Genomic DNA, 20,784 nt, shown 5'->3' on the forward strand with positions numbered 1-20,784 from the left:
TTAAGGATATTTTCTCGAGCTCTGAAGAAGCTGCATTAAATATCGGTCTAAAAATAAATGAGAACAAAACAAAATACATGGTGGTCTCAAAACAAGAACGACGGCGAATAAAGAATTTAAAATAAAAGCGGTTAAAGAATTTAAATATCTAGGAGCAACAATCACAAATGACAACAAAAAAGAGCGAGAAGTTGAAACGCGAATAAAGGCAGGAAACAGATATTTCTTTCAATCTAATCTAATCTGAATCTAATGAAGTCAAAACTTCTTTCAGGGGGTGCAAAAATACAGATATATAAGACCATAATACGACCAGCAGTCGCGTATGGAAGCGAAACATGGAAGCTAACAAAAAGAGAAGTAAACAAATTGCTGGTGTGGGAACGTAAAATCCTTCGAGTGATATATGGCCATTGCAAAGACAGCGTCACAAACGAATGGAGGCGCAGATACAATAACGAGTTAGAGCCTCATTCGGAAAGCAAAATCTAGTTAGATATATAAAGGCTAATAGACTTAGATGGGCAGGGCATGTGATACGCAGTAACGACAATCGCCTTATAAACAATGTGTTCTGGGAAAGGCCAGATGGAAGAAGGTCTGTAGGACGGCCTAGAAAAAGGTAAGAAGATGCGTCAAAGAAGATCTAGAGAAAATGGGAGTGCGACAATGGGAATTAGTGGCACACGACCGACAAACATGGAAGGCAATGGTAAACGCGGCAAAGACTCACGAAGAGTTGTAACGCCATTGATATTAGCCATATTGATATACTGGGTTGGGATAAAGTATGGAACCAAGCAAATATCTTTGGAACGAAAAGAATAATATTTATGAGAGTTTGCATGCAAGTACAGTGACGCAGAAGGCATCTTTTGCCATATTTTTTGTTACTACTCCACTTCGAAATACCCTTAACTTATTTAATTTGAATGGGACACCCTGTATATTTTTGCGGATTTTAAAAGAACTTGTTATTTTTAATTCATACATACCAAATTTGGTAGAAAAAATTGGTTAAAAAGTGTCTGTAGATAATTTTTTGTATTAATACAACGTAGTAGGAAATAAACGAGTACCATCTATACTATAGACTAAAATTGTTGTTTATATGCACTGCATGACTTATTTGAATTTATTATAGTAGGTAAAACTGTTACTAAACTAATTGACAGAAATAAGTTGTATTAAAAATGTTTCATTTAAGTGAAAAAGATCGTATTGATATATTAATGATAATCGGTTATGGTGAATTTTCATTTTTTGGAAGTGAATTTTCCAAACCGATGGATTGGACGTAGAGGATTCATAGAGTGGCCCGCTCGTTCTCCGGACCTCAACCCGTTAGATTTTTTTTCTTTGGTTTTATCTAAAATCACGTGTTTACGTTAGGCGACCAAGATGCTTGCAGGATTTGAGACGAAGAATAATTGATGAATGTGAACTAATACGTGGAGAAATCTTGCAAAAAATGACTCACGAATTTATGCTTGCACGTTGTCAGGAGGTGAACAGCAAACATTTTCAACATTTGAAATTTGTTTGTTTATTTTTAATATTATTGGTCTAACGTAAATAAATTTACCTATTTTTTAACTGCAAAGAGATTTATTTCTTGTTTTAATAGTTTTTGTTCCAAATTTGGTATGAATGAATTAAAAATAACAAGTTCTTTTAAAATCTGCAAAAATATACAGGGTGTCCCATTTAAAGTAAATAAGTTAAGGATATTTCCGGTGAAACCGGAAGTGAAGTAGTAACAAAAAATATGGCATCAGATGCCTTTTGCGTCACTGTACTTGCATGCAAAGTTTCATAAATATTGTTCTTTTCGTTTAAAATATATTTCCTTGGTTCCATACTTTATCCCAACTCTGTATATAGGTAGTCCATTTACTGTCGGCTTTGCTGTAAATTCATGTCAAAGAAAAAAAGTGATATTGTGCCAATTGTGCTTTTGAACTGAGTGGTGAGTATCACCCCTTTTTGCGGGTGAAAATATATATGTTCGAAATAAGTCCATAAATGGATAAACTGATTAATTCTAAACCGATTATTCGAGTTTTACCAGTGAATATTTTCATTTTCAACAAAAATACCACAACTTAACAAGTTGTGACTGGCTGAATGGCAAATGCCTGTGCCAAAAACAAAAATACCATGTTTTACGACGGTTTTTCGCAAATAACTCAAAAAGTAATTATTTTATCGAAAAAACGATTATTAGCAAAAATATACGTGAAAAAAATAGTCTATGCATGTAGTCTGTAGATACAGTAGAAACAGAGTTGTAGCTAATAAAAAGTAGTTTCTTACCCCTCAAATTTCAAATATTTCAATTTGAAATAACCACAAAATGATGCACTTCTCGGGAAAAACTCATTACAACTTTCTTAGAGTGTTTTAAAAAACCATATTTCTGTTTTTAAAAAAGTTACATCAAAAATAAGTAAGTTACGATCAAAATAAAGTTGGTCCCTTATTTTTTGGTAAAAAAAATCGTGAAAATCTCCCCCTAATTAGCATCCCAAATGAAGTTAATCGTTACCGCTTCACAAGTTACTTTACTTATACATATATTGTTTATATGATCTGTAAGTTTCATCGGGTCAATTTGCTTATTTTTGAAAAAACTTTGATTTAAAGTAAAAAATTTTTGAAGTTATACTTCTTTACGATCGAGGGTAAAATTTTATAATGCCCTGGCGCATGCGCAGACAGACAGTATGTACTTCGTTGCTAATCTTTCAAATGATGTATGTATCAGCGCAAATAAGTCATTAAAAGAATTAATTAGTGTTCTAATTATAGTGTTCTTAGTAAATGTATTATTTATTATAATTTTTGTGTCTTTGGATTTGTCTTCCTCGGGCGTAAGATAATAAAATATCTATTTTTATACGTCACTTTGATCTATTTGTCACCGTGATATATAATTATATCCGACACGTCAATAGCACGGGGCTTGATAGCTCGCTTCGTATAGCATTAGACCAGAGATCGAGAGATCGCGGGTTCAAATCCCGGACGATTCATATTAATTTTTTTTTGGTATTGTTAAGTTTTGGTTAATTTTTTGTATTGTAACTGTTAAGTATATTTATTTCGTTGAAATTATATAATAGAAGTATAACTTCTTACGTGCGTACAAAGTACACACACATTCTTTTTCTTTTAGTCCATGTGGTGAGACCGCTCCCGTCTGAAAAAATTTCTAATTCGGTTTCGTTGTGGAATCCTATTCAAAAATGTCCCCTTTAAACAAATCTGAAGGGTGCCGGGCGGAGTTTTTGGGCAGAAATTGTTTAAACAATATTTTTAAACAAATACCAAAGATTACCTTTTTTGAACCGAAAAATATTTTTTTAGGTTTTTTGGGTCATTCTAAACAATAAAGTTATCTTGTGATTTTTCTCAAAAGTTGATAGTTTACGAGTTATAAGCGATTTAAAATCTGAAAAATTCGAAAATACGCATGTTCAAGGCTTAAAAACTCATATTTAAATTAGTATTTTTGAGGTTGCCAAGTACTTGAATTGTAATTTACACATTAATTTTCAAGATTCTGCAGACTGATCGGGTCTAACTTCAATTTACACCGTTGTTATTTAATTGTTAATTGCACGTGTCCATCCGATTTTTTTGCCGGTGCGGCTCGCACTTTTTCAAAAATCTCCTATTTTCGTTCGAAAAATATATTTTTTAGATTTTTCGGGACATTCTAAATAAAATAGGTTGCTTGTCATTTTTTTCAAAAGTTAATAGTTTTAAAGTTGTAAGCGATGTAAAATCCGAAAATGCGCTTTATGGCCAATAACTTGAAAAGTATTGGGTTTTTGAAAAAAACTTTATAACATTTTTTGCTTAAAATTAGGTATTCTATCGATATCTGAGGTTATTTTGAAAAAAAAACCTTTCGACCACCGAAAAGGGGTGGCAACCACCCCCGGGGCGAAGATGCAGTTCGGGTCAATATCACTTTTGAATTTAAGGATAGGATAAGCCTAATTCCAAAATTTCATGTAAATCGGTTCATAGTAAAAAATTTCTGAGCTAAAAAGCTTCAATGACTGTACTAGATTGGTTTCTGACTGATTCGCATGTGCGAATCAGTGAAGCAGCGAATCAGTCAGAAATCAGTCATGGACTGTCTCCGCGAACAAAGCAAATAAATTAGTAGCAGTAGTAGTCAAATGTAAATAATTCAATAAAATTGTGTTTTGACTAGGAAAGTTTTGGGGTAGTTCTGATTTCTTTCATTATATATGGATTTTGGGCTGCTGAATCCGAATATGAGGTTTGCGGACAAAATTTCTTGCCGGAACATTGAAAAAATCGCGAAAAAAGCGAAAAATTTCAGCTATTTTCGGCTTTTTTACTCAAATCTAGAAAACTATTAACTTTTTGTAAATGGTCTGTTAACAAAAATTAAAGTACTTAAAATTATCTACAAATATCACTATTTAATTTTTTTTTTTTTTCAAATGAACCGTTCGGTCTAAAGCATAAGTTGAAAATTGCCAATTTTTAACGGTCTCGGCAAAAACCACTTTTTACATTCCAAAACTTTATTTTTTATTAGAATGCTGTCATTTATTTGATAAATTTCTCCTAGTTTTCTCTACAAATAATAAATGTTAGTTCATAGGTATGGTATATCTCTTGTGACAGCTTCCATGAGTCCATTCCGTCCTAAGAGGCCGGGAATGTCTCTGCTTTTCCCTTAGAGCCACAGAAGATCAGGCACAGTTTCAGTTGGTGTGAACATTTCCTTTGGATTTGTTATTTTGATTTCTGATGAACCTTGAGGTTTTGTGCTTTCAAAATGAATTAGTTGAACAGCTCCCTGACTTCCATAACCTCAGGCGCGGGTTTCTTTTTTATTCGAGGAATGGATTGCTTAGGAGCTACTGCATGTTTTGGTGTAATACAAGAAATGCCACATACGACGTGAAAAGTGTGATGATATTCGTCGATTATATGTACGTTAAAATCAGCGTTATCGTACACCTGCTTTGTAAAGCACGGCAGGTCAATTTTGTAGAGAAAACTGCCAACCCTGCAAGCAATGGTGAGACCAACTATCTGGGCCTTACTGCCGCTACAAGTCTATGAGCAATCGCGTTGCTTATCTGGAAGTGTCAGCAATCGCAGAAAATTGATAAGCCGTGCTTTACACAACAGGTGTACGAAAACGCTAATTTTAACCCTTTCTACACCGAGAGAACAATTTCTTTTCTCCTAAAACACCGATTTCTTTGAGCAATATTTCTTAAAAGTTAACATATCCTATTAACTTAAACATACCGGTTCACATATAAAGAAACGAGTTTTTTAAACATAACTCAATAATTTCTTACAGATAATTTCTTCAATACTAAGAAATGCATTAATGGTTACATTTAATTTTCTTATCGTAAAGTTTTTATTTCTTAAATTGAAAACTACAAATATTTTGCAGTATAAGAAATATAATGTTAAGTTAATCCATATTTATATTTGTGAACAAGAAATTTTATTGCAATCAAATAAATATTTTAAACCACAAGAAATAATTCTTCAGAAATACCCTCTGTAGTAGCTGTGGTTATAAAATAAAAACTTTGTCATTAATGCCGAAATGTTACTTGCAAAGAGATTTTCTTCCACAAAAGAATTGCGCAGATTAACTATTTATGATTTAGTCGTCAGTGTTTGTCAAGATGGCGTGATATGTTCATGTTCATATAGATGGATTTTTGATTTATTGGTGTTCCTTAAAAATTAACGGATATTTTGAAGGTACGTACATATATAGGTACATATATATACGTACATATATTAAATAAAAGTAAATTGAGTAATTTAAGATGTAATAATAATATTGTTGCGTATCCGAATGGTTAAAAAAGAAACATAATAGTATCTTTATATGCTTTTTAGGTATAATGATGGACGACTCTGAAATAAAGGAGCTTATTATTCTAACTGGGAAATATGCCACAATTTAAAGCTGGGACAGAATGATATTAATATATAGCTTCAGAACAATATTAAGAAAGGAGTTATTAACCAACTGCGGGGCCTTCCAGAAATGGTAGAACTTTATACATGTAAGTACCTTTTTAAAAATGTGTACCTATACTTATGTATCAACTATAATAGGTTTCTTGAATGTATCGTCTTCTATAAAAATATACAATACAACGCTATATCAAACATGGCGGGTGCAACGCTGAGGATGTTTTCTGTTAATTTATTTGAGATAAAGAAATCAGTTAGTCTAAAAGAAATATATGTTTATGGTTAAGAAATGTTATTGCCGAAAACCGTGAATTAGTTAATATATATTAAATGACTTAGATGTAAACTAATAATACTTTCCCGTAATAAAATTTCTTAATGATTAGGTATGCTGTCTCTTTTAGATTATAAAAATTAAGAAAACTACATATTATTATGTCTGCTTCAATGTTTTCATTGGTTGTATTTTCCCTCTTGTTTTAGCTAAACAATGTTTATTGTGTGACTTAATATTGTACAGATAAATAATTAATATTACATTAACAAAAAGAAAAAATAAACAAAGATGTGTAGGTTAAATAATGCCATGTTTGAACTAAATATGATTGATTATTATTAGTATTAATAGTTCTTATGTGGGACCGTGTATTTGTTTTTTTTTGTATTTCCTAAATTTGTCAAAATAAATATCTATATCTTTATAAAAAATTTTTTATTAAAGTAAGTTTACTCTTTCTACATAACGATTTAGTTTTAGTGAATTGCTGATATACAAAGTGCTATTAACAAAAGAAGGAAAATTTGAGGAAGTTGGATTTGCCTCTCCATCCTTTTATTGTTGTGTAGAAGCCAGTGGTTTAAGAGTGGAGAAAATATTTGTATGTAATAATAACGTTTTATATATTGTTTTATTAATAAATAATGATTTTACCTTAACACAATGATTTATTTCGCCGTATGTAATATCACTTTATTTTCAAGAAATATTAACTTAACTCTAAATATACGTTTATCTCTGCGAAATATATTTCTTAACATTAAATACATTAATTATTAATAGTAAAATAATAATATTCCTTACTAAGAAATATTATTGCTCAAAAAGGATAGTTTTGTAATGTGTAGAAAATATATTTTTATGACTAATAAAATTAATTAACATCAAGTGTAATTTCTTTCTGATAAATGGGTTTGAAGTTTGCCAGAAAGTGATAGTTAAATCATGTTTAAAATATATTTCTTTGGCTATAGTAGAATTTATTTGAAATATTTTAGAAAATTATATCTTACATACAAAGATATATTTCTTAGGCAATATGCCAAGTCGATCTTTCTTAAATATTAATAAAGTTTCTTTATGTCAAGAATTTTTTTCTCTCGGTGTATGCCAGGCCTCAATTCCAAAGCTTTTTTCATGCTTAGAGTCCAATTGCCTTAAATATATACGTCGCATATAAATAAACATATAAATGACCAAAACATGTTTTAATGAGTTTTCTAACCAACTTAAACGTTTTCTTTTCAAAAGTACTCATCAGAGAGCAAAATAAACTTGAAAAAATGTAACTAACTTAAAAAAAATAATGTAATGTAAATTGACATTAAAAGTTTTCTTTTGTGTGGTACTCCTCAAAACATGACACTACGCAAAGGCCGACTTCGCATCTTGCACACATGTATCTCGATTCGCTTCTTTTTTTTTTCTGGTCTTTTCTGTGGCTACAAACGCTTCACCTTCTAGCAGCTACCTATAAACGTTGCCACCAGTGCTACAATATAGCATAGTATATCTAAAATATGTGCACCAATATATACGGCAATGGGTCCGCATGACCTGTCTTAGGTGCCAACATTTTGAGGCTTTGGGAAGAATAATCTAATATTTTTGGACATATTTATACGGCATTGGGACACCAACGAGTCTAAAATTTTATAAGCAACGCATATTTTCGGCTTTGGTAAATTGAGACCATAACACCTTGGACGTATATATACCGCGGCTGGGAATACAGACCCACATTATGACATAAATATGCTGCGTTGGGACAGAAAGGGCTAATGTACATACAATCGACGGATACCACACTTTTTACGTCATGGGTGGCATTTCTTGTATTGCACCAAAACATGCAATAGCTCCTAACCAATCCATTCCTCGGCTAAAAAAGAAACCCGCACCTGAGGTTTATGGAAGTCAGAGAGCTGTTCAACTAATACATTTTGAAAGGATAAAACCTCAAGGTTTATCAGAAATCAAGATCCGAAGGGAATGTTCACACCAACTGAAACTGTGACTCCATCTGTGCCTGATCTTCTGTGGCTCTAAGAGAAAAGTAGAGACATTCTCGGTATTTTAGGATGGAATGTATTCATGGAAGCTGTGAGAGGAGACATACCATATTCATATTATGACCTAACATTTATTATTTGTACAGAAAACTAGGAGAAATTTATCAAATGACAGCATTCTAATAAAAACTAAAGTTTTATAATGTAAAAAGTGGGTTTTGCCAAAACCGCTAAAAATTGACAATTTTCAACTAGCACTTTAGACCGAACGGTTCGTCTGGAAAAAAAGTAAATAGTGATATTTGTAGATAATTTTAAGTACTTTAATTTCTGTTAACAGACCATTTACTAAAAGTTAATAGTTTTCGAGATTTGAGCAAAAAATCGAAAAAAAGCTGAAATTTTTCGCTCTTTTCGCGATTTTTTCAATGTTCCGGCAAGAAATTTTGTCCGAAAACCTCATATTCGGATTCAGCAGCCCAAAATCCATATATAATGAAAGAAATCAGAACTACCCCAAAACTTTCCCACTAGGGAGTTCGTAGAGTACAAATTCACTGAATCAGAACAGTAAACCAAAATTATACTACTTATCAACAGAGGGCTCCGAAATAATTCATAGGTTCTATCATCTTCGTTTATATGAGAGTATATTATTATACAGTTATTTTTATGTACATTCGCAAATTTAATTTACCATGACGTTAAAATCCTCCATAATTTACCCCCCAAAAAATCCCCCAACTATTTATGCTTACAAAAATTCCCCCAGGCGCTTTCAAATTATTACCCTAAAAATTGGGCAAATATAACAGCGCGCAGCTGCACATTGGAGAGGCCTGTTAAAATACGAAGGATTATTCACACACGGACTCGGCTCTGAATTTGGAAACCAGCAAGCAGCGGAGTGCACTTGACTTAACGTTCCCGAAAACTGAGTGGGACAAGCTGAACTGAACCGACTACAAGCACAACCAGATTGTGGATTTTTCGATGTATACGCTATATATTAGGTTTAAAACTTCTAAAAAGCTTAGAAGTTTAAAAGTATTTAAAACATTGTTTATTTTAAATCACTGTTCATTATCACCTAATATATTGTTCTGAAGCTATTTCTTTGTGGCATTTATGTAATTTATTATTCTAAATGGGAAATAAGCCACAATTAAACTTAAACAATGATTGTAGATTGTATATGTTTTTTTTGTTAAAAATGAACATATTCTACTTCGAATACCTCGAAAAGTACCTACCTATTGACTTCGGATCGAATCTAGTATCATCAAAGAGTTCTTGTATGTATCTTGTCCATATGCAGATTTCTTAATTTTTGTCTGTGATACTATTCTCCTGTTGTTCTCGCAGTTTTCTAGCTGTGTTGGATTTCGGAAGACTAGCTGCTTGTTTAAACTTTTTAAGCATGTTACCGATTATGTCTTTGTTCTAACAAATCTTTTTCTAAGAATCACTATCATGTGATTTTAACCATTTTTTTGGCCTTTCGTATTTCGGTTTTTATTTGTCTCTGAATCTTGTTGTACATTATTTTGCTGTTCTTTGATTTTCTTCTTTCTTCGATAAGTTGCAGTCTAGTGTCATTCATCCAAATCTTTCTCTTCTCTTTCTTTTCTATTGCATGTTCTTCTCTGATCTTGTTAAAGGTTTTACATATATTTTATTACATACACCATCTTTTTCACTTTTATATAAGCTACTTATATTTTTGCTAAGAATATTTTTTTCAATAGAATACTTACTTTTTGAGTTATTTGCGAAACATCGTCCAAAAATATGTTTTTTTTTTTTGTAAAAAATAAACATATTCACTCGCAAATAACTCGAAAAATACCTACCTATTGACTTTTGAGTTGACCTACCTTTTGAGTAATAAAACCTATAGAACAAAAGTTGCTTAGAATAAATCATTCTCCCGAGAAGGGATATTCCCCTCCACTTTTGTAAAATGGAGAGTATGTAGAACTGTAAACTTTTTCTTATATAATAATAGACAATTTCAACTACCTATTCCCAAATTTTCATCCTTCCTTTATTTTTTTTGGGTCAGCTTTTTCTTTGACAGGGCTATGTAGCAAATAATAATTTTTTCTACGAGTGTGCAAAAATCTCTACTTTCGCGCACGCATTTTAGTTTAGAAAGTTTTACTTTTCCGCACGCGTTTTACTTTTCCGCACGCGTGTTAATTTAGATATGTTAATATGGCCTTAAAGTAATTATAATACATGCAATAAACTAATATTTAGATATTATTTACTAATTTATTTCAAATATATCTTATTGTGTTCATGTTTTAATGAAATTAACGCGAGAATTCGATGAGATAAAATAATTTTAACATAATATTCGAAAGTCAAATCAGTAGACAATAACAGTGGTTTTGAATCGTCGTCATGAAAACCAAGATCGTCGTCATGCTAACCAATTATGCTGAAACTTTGGTTTTGACAACCTTGTCAAAGAATTAATTTGTTGTATGTATTTTCATATTAATTAAATTAATTGATTAAGATTTGGTCATTTTTTAAAGACTCGTAGAAAAAATATTGTTCCTAACGCTTGCAGAAAGTCTCTTTTCCGCACTCGACTGCTTCTCGAACTCCCGCTTCGCGTCGTTCGGCAAACTGCAGTCGCGTGCGGAAAAGTATGACTTTCTGCACTTGTTAGGAAAATAACTATTACAAAAAAAACACACAACCACAACTTTTGATTCACTTAAAAACTACTTTAATAAAATAATTTTTTAAGTTATCTTTCATCCTTCCTTTAGTTAATAAATAAAGAAAAATAATTTATAGGTTATAAATTTTACAAAAAAAAAACACAACCACAACATGCAACATGTTTTAAACACTTAAACATTTTCTGAAAACAGTTATTAAAAACTACTTTTTATAATATCCACGCGGAAAATAAACTTCCTGTAGCTAATAATGTTACTTTTATAATATGTAAACGTCCGAAGTGGAAACGTTAATACAATCATTGTTTAAGTTAAGTTGTGGCTTATTTTCCATTTAGAATAATAAATTACATAAATGCCACAAAAAAATAGCTTCAGAATAATATATTAGGTGATAATGAACAATGATTTAAATTAAACAATGTTTTAAATACTTTTCAAACTTTTTAGAAGTTTTAAACTTCTAAAATACTTATAATAATCCATTCGTACCCAATATACCGCGTATAAGTACCTACATCGAAAGATCGACAATCTGGTTGTGCTTGTAGTCCGTTCAGTTCGGCTTGTCCCACTTCGTTTTCGGGAACGTTAACTGTGCACTTGTGCACTATGAACGCGCCCTTGGCTGTAGACAGACATAAGGGAATGGATTGCTTTGTGTGTTTATTAAATAAATCGTCTGTTCTTTACATCGCGCACTCCGTACGCGCAATACAATCATTCGTAGCGCAGTGCGTCGCTATTGACGGTGGGGCGATTTCGACGACTGGTCCGCAGCGCTCCACCACACACCGCACACTGCATCACCACACCAGTTATAAGCAAAGTCTCGCGGAGAGAGTACGTGGTTTTGAATTAAAGTTTATTTATCAAAAAGCAACTACTATTTTAATTATGGCAACTCCGAAAAATTTTTGCAGATTTTCAAAAGAACAGGACGAGATTCTAATAGATAGCGTACGTCGACATCCTACGCTATATGATCCTTCTCAAAAATCGCACAAAGATACTGTGGTGCGAAATAATATATGGCGCGAAGTTGCTGAAATTACTAAAAGAAACGGTAAGTTTTAATTTTTATATTTATGAGAGACATTCACATCTTGGACAACACTACTTAAATATGGGGTCCGAGAAGTTAGCTATAAGATGGCTATAAGTGATTTTCACAGAACTAAATATTTAAGTTTGGCAGTGTTGCCATGTGATTATAATGTATAATATTAGTCCAAGACCTGGAAGCGGATTTGGCTCGTGATAAGTAATATGGACAAACTATACAAGAATATATTTGAATTAGTTGTGTACATGACTTTCCACTACGGGCGGAAACCAGTGTGGGGGACGAGGGTAGTTGTAAGGGGCAAAGTCGCAGTTTTTATTGTTTTTTTTTGTGATGCTCATGATCGAGATAGTGCACCAAAATTTGGGAATAAGTAGGTTATGACGTAACTAAGCAAAATCTCCAGGAGCGGACAGCTCCGTGGGGACAAAGGGGTGGTGAGCAGGGGTGAATATAAAAATTACAAGGGGTTTTTTGTGACGTTCGTAATCGAGATAGTGCACCACAATTTGAAAATAAGTAGATCATGACGTAGAAGCAAAATGTACAGAGGCGGAACTCTGCGTGGGGGACAAAGGGGTGGTGGGCAAGGGTGAATATAAAAATTATAAGAGTTTTTTGTGACGCTTGTGATCGAGACAGTGTACCAAAATTTGGGAATAAGTAGATCATAAGTGTGACCAACTCCAATTCAGTCGAATTCGGGACAAGGCTGAAAAAAATACCTGAAATCCGGGACTTTTCAATGAAAATCGGGCCCTTGTTTTTTTCAGAAGACGATAATTATCATACTTCTTCTTCTCGTTGTCCTTATGCCCAATAAGAGCGTCAGACTTTGCTATCACCTATCTATCTGTTACCCATTTCTTCCACGCCTTCCGGTCTCCTGCCATTTCCTTCATCTGTTGCACTGTTTTCCCTCTCTTGTTACCTATTTCCTGGATTTGTTGCATACACCCCTTTCTAGGTCTGCCCCTTCATCTATTGATCTGTCTTTTCGCAACTATCACCTTCTTTACTAGTCTGTTCTGGTTCATTCTAGTTATATGTCCAAATCAATTCAGTTTTCTTTTTTAAATTTTTTTCTCTATTGCTTCCTGTCTTAGCACGTTTTTGATGTTTTAGTTCCTTTCCCTGTCCAGCTTCATCTTTCCAGCTATTTTTCTCAGTTGCTTTATTTATGCTGCATTTATGGCACTTTCATGTCTTTTATTTGTAGGTAACTCATGTCTCGCTTGCATATAGAAGAGTTGGTACTGTGATTGTATAAATACATGAATTTTTGTGTCCTGGCTGATTTCCCTTTTTTTCCGGTATCGTATTATTAATCGCATAATAGATTCTCGTAGCTTTCTTTGTCCAATTTGCAATTTCTAAGTCTAGCTTTCCGTCGTTCGATAAAAATTAAAATTAAATTAAAATACAAAAAACGAAAAGTCCACCGTTATAGGTTTCGTAGAACTATGATACCACGATATAAAATGGATGCGTTTTGGATGTGGTGTTAGTATTGCACTCTAGAAATTATCGACTTTTTTCGTCTCACCAATTCAATTTGCTGTGAATTATTTGAAGAAAACGCTGGACGGAAGGGCCGCCCGAGAACTTTATCGTACCGATCTATTATCGTTATCGTACTAGATACAGGCATTCTATAAAAATAACAAAGTTACTCGTTATTTTGATATTTTAGAAACACCTTGTATACTTGAAAATATTTTATGGTTCTACGCATCAGTAATTCCCGCATTTGAGAAAATGTTCGGGGACACACTATTAGTCCTGTCGCCAGGGGGGTACAACGGCCTTCTTAATTCAGATGGACTTAACCAAGTTTTTTTTATGTATTTTGGCCCGTAGAACACGAATTTTTTGGGTAACAGTTGATCCGGATGTCGATAAGATTGTTATAAACAAAGAAGTTGAGGAATTACATAACAGCGATTTCTCGCAAAACAAAACAATTTTTTGTATTTTTTGGGTCATTCTAACCAAAAAATGTTCTCACAAGTTTTTTCGTAGGATGCATAGTTTTCGAGATAAACGCGGTTGAACTTTCAAAAAATCGAAAAATTGCAATTTTTGAACCCGAATAACCTTTGAATAAAAAATAAAATAGCAATTCTGCTTACCGCCTTTAAAAGTTTAAGTCAAATTGTATCTGTTTTGAATATTTGCATTGCTTAAAATTTATTTTTTGATTGTTAAAAAAAGCTATAAACACATAGTGTTTCCCGTGCCTAATACATGCGTTTTAATGCATGTTACGTAGAAATAGCCATGCTTGCACTTTTACCTCCTCTACCTACTCATTCGATTTTAAATGAGAAATCATTGAAAACATCACTCAAGCACTAGGTGTTTATAGCTTTGTTTTAACAATAAAATAATAAATTTTTAGCAATACAAATAATTAAAACCGATAAAATTTGACTTGAACTTTCAAATGCAGTAAGCAGAATTGCTATTTTATTTTTTAATCAAAAGTTATTCGGGTTCTAAAATTGCAATTTTTCGATTTTTTGAAAGTTCAACCGCGTTTATCTCGAAAACTATGCATCCTACGAGAAAAATTGTAGGAACATTTTTTGGTTAGAATGGCCCAAAAAATACAAAAAAATGTTTTCTTTTGCAAGAAATCGCTGTTATGTGATTCCTCAACTTCTTGGTTTATAACAATCTTATCGACATCCGGATCAACTGTTACCCAAAAAATTCGTGTTCTACAGGTCAAAATACACAAAAAAAAACTTGGGTAAGTCCATCTGAATACAGGAGGCCGTTGTACCCCCCCTGGCGACAGGACTATATAGATTATTGCATAAATCAATAGAATATTAGTCATACTTTCATTTCAAATTAGTCCATTTTTCTGAGAAATTAATAGTTTACAATATTTGCAATTTACTGCATGGATTGTAATGAAATTTTGGGAGTAGCCCAAAGCCCAATCTCCTAATTCAAAGTCTATCCTATATACTATGGCGCTTTTATCATGGGGGCGGTTCTCACCACTTCTCGGGGATAGAACATTTTTATTTTCGAATTGCATGGAGCAAAAGGAAGAATTTTAAGAAAATTTAAAAATGCGCTCTATAATTTGATCTTATTTTTTTCACCCGTCCAACTTTTTGAAAGTAGAAATAACACTATATTAAGAGGTATTGCTAAAGAAAAACAAGGCATTTAAATTCTGGTGAATGAGGGGTTAAATGTATGTACTTCTCATTTTTCCTTAAAGTACATTAGTCATATATTTTTTTGCACCATATCTCGCTTAGTTTGAATGTAACCGACATTTAATGGTGCTCGTTTTAAAGGCTTTTCAAACACTACAAAAGCATGAGCACTTTGAGCATGCACCAAAAAACAAACTATTTTTACCTACCATATCTCTTTTTGTATTATAAATAGAAAATTTACGAAGGAACGAATCTCTTTGTTATTTATAATTAAAAAAAAAATTTATATAGTGTTTTTAGTTTGACGCATAGTTTTAAGGTATTCACAAAAAACCGTCCGAAAACGTGTCATTTTTTAAATGAAAATGGCCAATTTTCAACTAAGCATAACTCAAAAAGTATTGAGTTCTCAAAAAAAGTATAGTTCAGTTTTTGCTTAAAAATAGGTTCTCTAGCCACTTCCATGCTTATTTTGACCAATAAATTTTCCACCCCCTTGAAGGGGTGGGAATTGCCCCAAGATAAAAGCGCCATAGTATATAGGGTAGATTTTCTTTCTTGAGCTATTCCCTACTTACTGTGAAAATATCAAGTACATCGATGTAATAGGATGGAATTCGGAGCCAAATACCCTCATTGACTGCCCTATAATAATGCTCTGCTATGATCGCGTGAGAGGGGACACACAAGATTCTAGCAAAATTTCAATTTTCTGTAACTTTTTGAGTTTTTGAGTTACAGCAACGAGTTTTATGTCATTGGAAAGATAATTTTACATTCTTTCAAAATATGTAAAAATATACAGGGCGTATGTAAAAAATTAAGATTTTTTTTTCATTTCCGGTTAAACCGGAAGCCATATTGTGGGTAAAATTTATTGTGCTAATAGATAATAAAGTACTATATATGTTTGCCAAATTTCAAATTTTAGTTTCTATTACAGAGGTAGTTACGGGCACTCGAATATTATTTTATAAAAAATTCATAACTCCCCTCCTATGAGGAGTTAAGAAATCTGATCAATGTTATTCAATTTACCGATAGGATATCAAAAATATATCAAAAAATAAACAAATTCCTTGGAGTCATTTTTGAGAAAATTTAGTTCAAATTTATGTCAAATTTTGACCCCTTAAATATAGGCAACCCATAACTTTTTCTGAAAAACGATAATATTCTTGTTATAGCCCCATCTTTAGGCTATATAAATGTTTTTTCAAATTAAATTTATCTTAAACAAGTTTTTAGATTGGTAGGGAAATGTATCAAGTGGGCGGTCGGCCATGCTGGCCGCCATTTTGGATTTGGAAATGTCAAATTCCGTATTTCTATTTACCTATCGATGAGCTAACTTTAAGTTAAATTTCATTCGTTTCGGTCAAAATTTGCAAAAATGGGCCCCAAATAACCCCCCTATTTCGGCCCCCCTTTGAGAGGTTTTTTTCAAAAGCTTTGTTTCTCGACAAAATTCTCTTAAACTTACTCATACTGAATTTCATCGAAATCGGTCCAGTAGTTTTTGCTGGGCGGTGGCGACATACGTACGTACATTACATACGTACGTACATACGTACATACTTCCGACATGTTTTTTTTATTTGCTTTTTAGACTCAGGGGGACTCAAAACGTCGAAAAAAAGTGAAATCTGAAAAAAAATTTTTTGCACGATCCTATAACTTTATCTATTATACTCATACTGCGTATGTAGTACAATAAAGTAAAAACGTACCGTAAAACGGGGTTACTTTGCACCATTTATTATTATTTTTTTTTCTTAGAGTGGATATAAAGTTACTTGAAAGAAGATCTGAACTTTTTATTATATACATCTATTGAACAGGTCGTAATATAGCTTTTAATTTAGCTATTTTTTAGGTATATTGTATAATTAAAAGAAAAACCTAGTTTTATTAGTGGTGCAAAGTATACCCTAGAAGAGTCATACTTTGCACCACTCGATATTTTAATAATATTTGGCTACAATATGCTTACTGGTGCATAGTAATCCTACCGGATTTTAAACTTTGCACCAATTAAATGCAAAAAAATGTTCAGTGGCCAATTTTTTAAATTTAAATCTACCTACATTTATGAAAGAAGCATAAAAGGAAAAACATTGCTACATTTTAAATGAATAAACTTTATTATAACGGCAATAGTGAAAATACGAAGTTTGAAACTAATCCCACCACAATTTGTCGCATTCTGGAACAATGTACAATCCTCGTCTGGAAATTTTTTTGGGAGGTTTTATGGCACCAATGGCGAGTTTTTCATTAAATTCGCTTTCTTCTTCCATCTCTTGCACCTCATTTATTTCATCGTCTGATGAATCCCTGCCTACTGGAAAGTGGTCGTCCAAAACATTGTTCTCCTCTGAATCATCTACGATTTCTGGCTCAACAGCTTTATGAGGTGTGGAAGTAGATGCTTCAGTTAGATCTTTTAAACTAATTTCAGAATGGGCAATACTTTGTCCTGCCGGAACAGTTATTTTCTTTTTCTTCCCTTGTGTCTTAAACTTTGTGGCTTCCTTTCTTTTATCTTCTAAATACTGAATGAAATTGTTTTCGATATCCGACGAACTTGATTTATTATTTGTTGAATCACTATCAGTTATCACATTAGATCGCTTAGTTGTTTTTAACCGCTCCAAGAGCGGTGTTACATCACAAGGAACGATACCGCATTTCTTAACCGGACTTTAATATCTGATCGCCATTCTTTTGTATTTTTTCGATTAATGACCGTAAAGCGTTGGAAAATGCTGTTTCTCAAGTACATTTGATCTACTGCCTACATGAGTTTCCTTATATTGAGATAAAATTTCCCTCCAGGCCTTTTTCATTGGAGCAAATAATGCAACATCTAACGGTTGTGTAACGGGGGTCCTATTCGGAGGCAAATATATAAAATGAATGTTGTGTTTTCGACACAAATCCAGGACATTAATATGAGAAGACAAATTGTCTAATAAAAAGGACCTTCTTTCCCTGAATTTTTTTAAGCCTAGGCAATAGAATGTTGTTAAACCAATTTGCAAATGTCTGTGATTCGAACCAACCAGAGGCAGTATTTGCATAACGTTTACCAGAGGGGCCATTTTCAGTCCCGGTGTCCCACAAATTCTTGGATTTGTACACCACATAAGGAGGTAGTAGCTCACCAGCTGCATTTCCACACATCATAAGAGAAATGCTACTTTTTGAAGAGTTACAAATTCGTTCAGGATATTTAACCCCACGTTTAGTTAATACCTTTTTTTTCCGGTATCATCTGTTAAGTTAGTCTCATCATAATTAAAAATAGCATATGGCTCCACACCAGTTATAGTTTGTCTTAAATTTTCAATGTATTCAGTCATTTGGTCTGCATTGAGTGCTGCTCTGCTTCGTTTAATGTTTGAGGCTATCCTTGCAGTAAGGTCCTTATGGCGACTTAAAAATGATTTGACCCAATCGATACCTGGAGTATTATCCTTAAAGCGAGTAATATTTTTTCCTTGGCAATTTAAATAGCTCTTTATTATTTGCCGCAATTCCATCCCAGTAACAGGAAAACCAACATCACTAAGGCGCTGAATACATTGTACGAAGCACCTTTCCTCTTCGTACGAGAATATTGTTGGGTATCCTGGTTTTCCAGCGTGTACTCCTTTTAATTTATAAAATATAGTTCTCCTTGGGATTTTAAAGGTTTCAGCTGCAACTCTTGTGCTCATGCCATCTTTTATGGTTGACAAACATGCCTTCAGATCTTCTTCTGTGTAGTCTGCATATTTGCGAGATCCCAGTTTCCTTTTATAATGTCTGGGCATTTCCTAAAACAATTTTTCTATTTAACTTTTACTCCTGGGGATACTTTGCACCACTTGCAAGTTGGCGGTGCAAAGTATACCCAATTTCACGTCTTAAGTGCACATGTTAACAATGTTTTTTTTGTTATTGCTATCCTCGTTTAAAACCGTTATTTTAACAACTAAAAATCGCAATCGGTTATGGTATATATCATTTGATGTGTACTTACCAATTTTTGACCGCTGTGACTGTCTGTACTGTATGATTTTGCAAAGCCAGAAAATAATAAATTTTTAAGGTTGATATTCAAATCGTTACTGATGAATAACTAACGACCGCAGGGACAATCGCGCGCGTCTTACTGATGTATTGCGATGTTGCCTATGTGTTCTAAAGGTAGTACAAATATCTAAAGAAAATTGAGCGTATATTTACAAAAAATATACTTTTACACGTTCGGTGCAAAGTTACCCTGCTCAGTGCAAAGTAACCCCGTTTTACGGTATTCAAAATTTCAAAATAGAATTTTACCAAAACGTTGAAAATTCAGATGGCCCGGAAGACTTGTCCGGGACGCCGGGACACGACTTTTTGTTTCGGGCCATGTCCTGGATTTTTCGGACTAGTTGGTCACACTACATATATAAAATATTGAAATTAAAACTTAATTATTGTAGCCTTAGGCTTTCTTAACATTATGTTTTTTAATTTATTCGCTTATGTTCGATAATAAAAGAAATATGTACTTTTATATTACAAATGATGTATGCTATTTGGTCTTGATCAATATCATTCCAAATTTCGAGAGCTACTGTTTCTACTAGTGATGTAACGAATATTCGTATTCGCATTCGCGAATATTCGCATATTTTTACATATTCGCATGCGCATCCGCATTCGCGAAGTTTGTGCGAATGTTTTGCGAATATGAATATCAGAAAAAAAATTATTTGAAGATAATATTAGGTTAATAAAATCAAAATCTATTAACTTCTCAACTTTTTTTTTTAAGAAAAGGTAACTTAACCTCGAATAATCACATTATCAGCCTTCACCTTATTTTATTGTTTGGTATTATGTAATAAAGCTTAAAATTCGGATTGATTTACACTAAATATCAATTAACTTTTCATTATAAATTTAGGAAACGTTACAAAAATAGAAACAAATAAAAAAAAAACTGGACATTCGCATCCGCATTCACGAATGTCGGTAGCAGATATTCGCATTCGGATTCGTATTCGCGAATGTTCAAAAAATGACATTCGTTACATCACTAGTTTCTACCTCTTGTAAGGTTCTAGAAGGTGGCAAACGCTGTCGTACTCTTCTGCCAATTATGTCACACAAATGTTCGATCGGGTTAAGATCTGGACTATGCGATGGCCAATTCAAAGTTCGAATATTTACCTGTTTTAAATATTCGATTACGGTTTATGAACGTGAGGTCTTGCATTATCGTGCATTAGCAAAACATTGTTACCAATATAAGGAGCCGATAGCATGGTAGCTAAGTCCTTCGCTATGTATTATCACTGCTTGAACACACTCGTCGCGTGTCAAATTCCTTGGTAGCGTGATAAATTTCCACCAAACAACAAAAAATACGGACTTAATTGAAACTTTAAATAATAAATGTACTAATTTTCACAATAAACCAGACACTTTTTGACCGTTAACAATTTGACATCTATTAAATTTTAATTTCTCATAGCCTACTTTAGGCTTGTCTTTTAAACTAAGCAGA

At 33.0% G+C, this 20,784-nt stretch overlaps 1 protein-coding gene across 2 annotated transcripts in view; it reads right to left on the minus strand.

Moving 5' to 3' along the window:
• Positions 1 to 20,784, minus strand: part of LOC114326889 (carbonic anhydrase) — a 471,397-nt gene that overhangs the window by 367,803 nt on the left and 82,810 nt on the right. The gene's annotated exons all lie outside the window — the stretch shown is intronic.

Source organism: Diabrotica virgifera, chromosome 6 (assembly GCF_917563875.1).
Source record: "Diabrotica virgifera virgifera chromosome 6, PGI_DIABVI_V3a".
NCBI lineage: Eukaryota > Metazoa > Arthropoda > Insecta > Coleoptera > Chrysomelidae > Diabrotica > Diabrotica virgifera.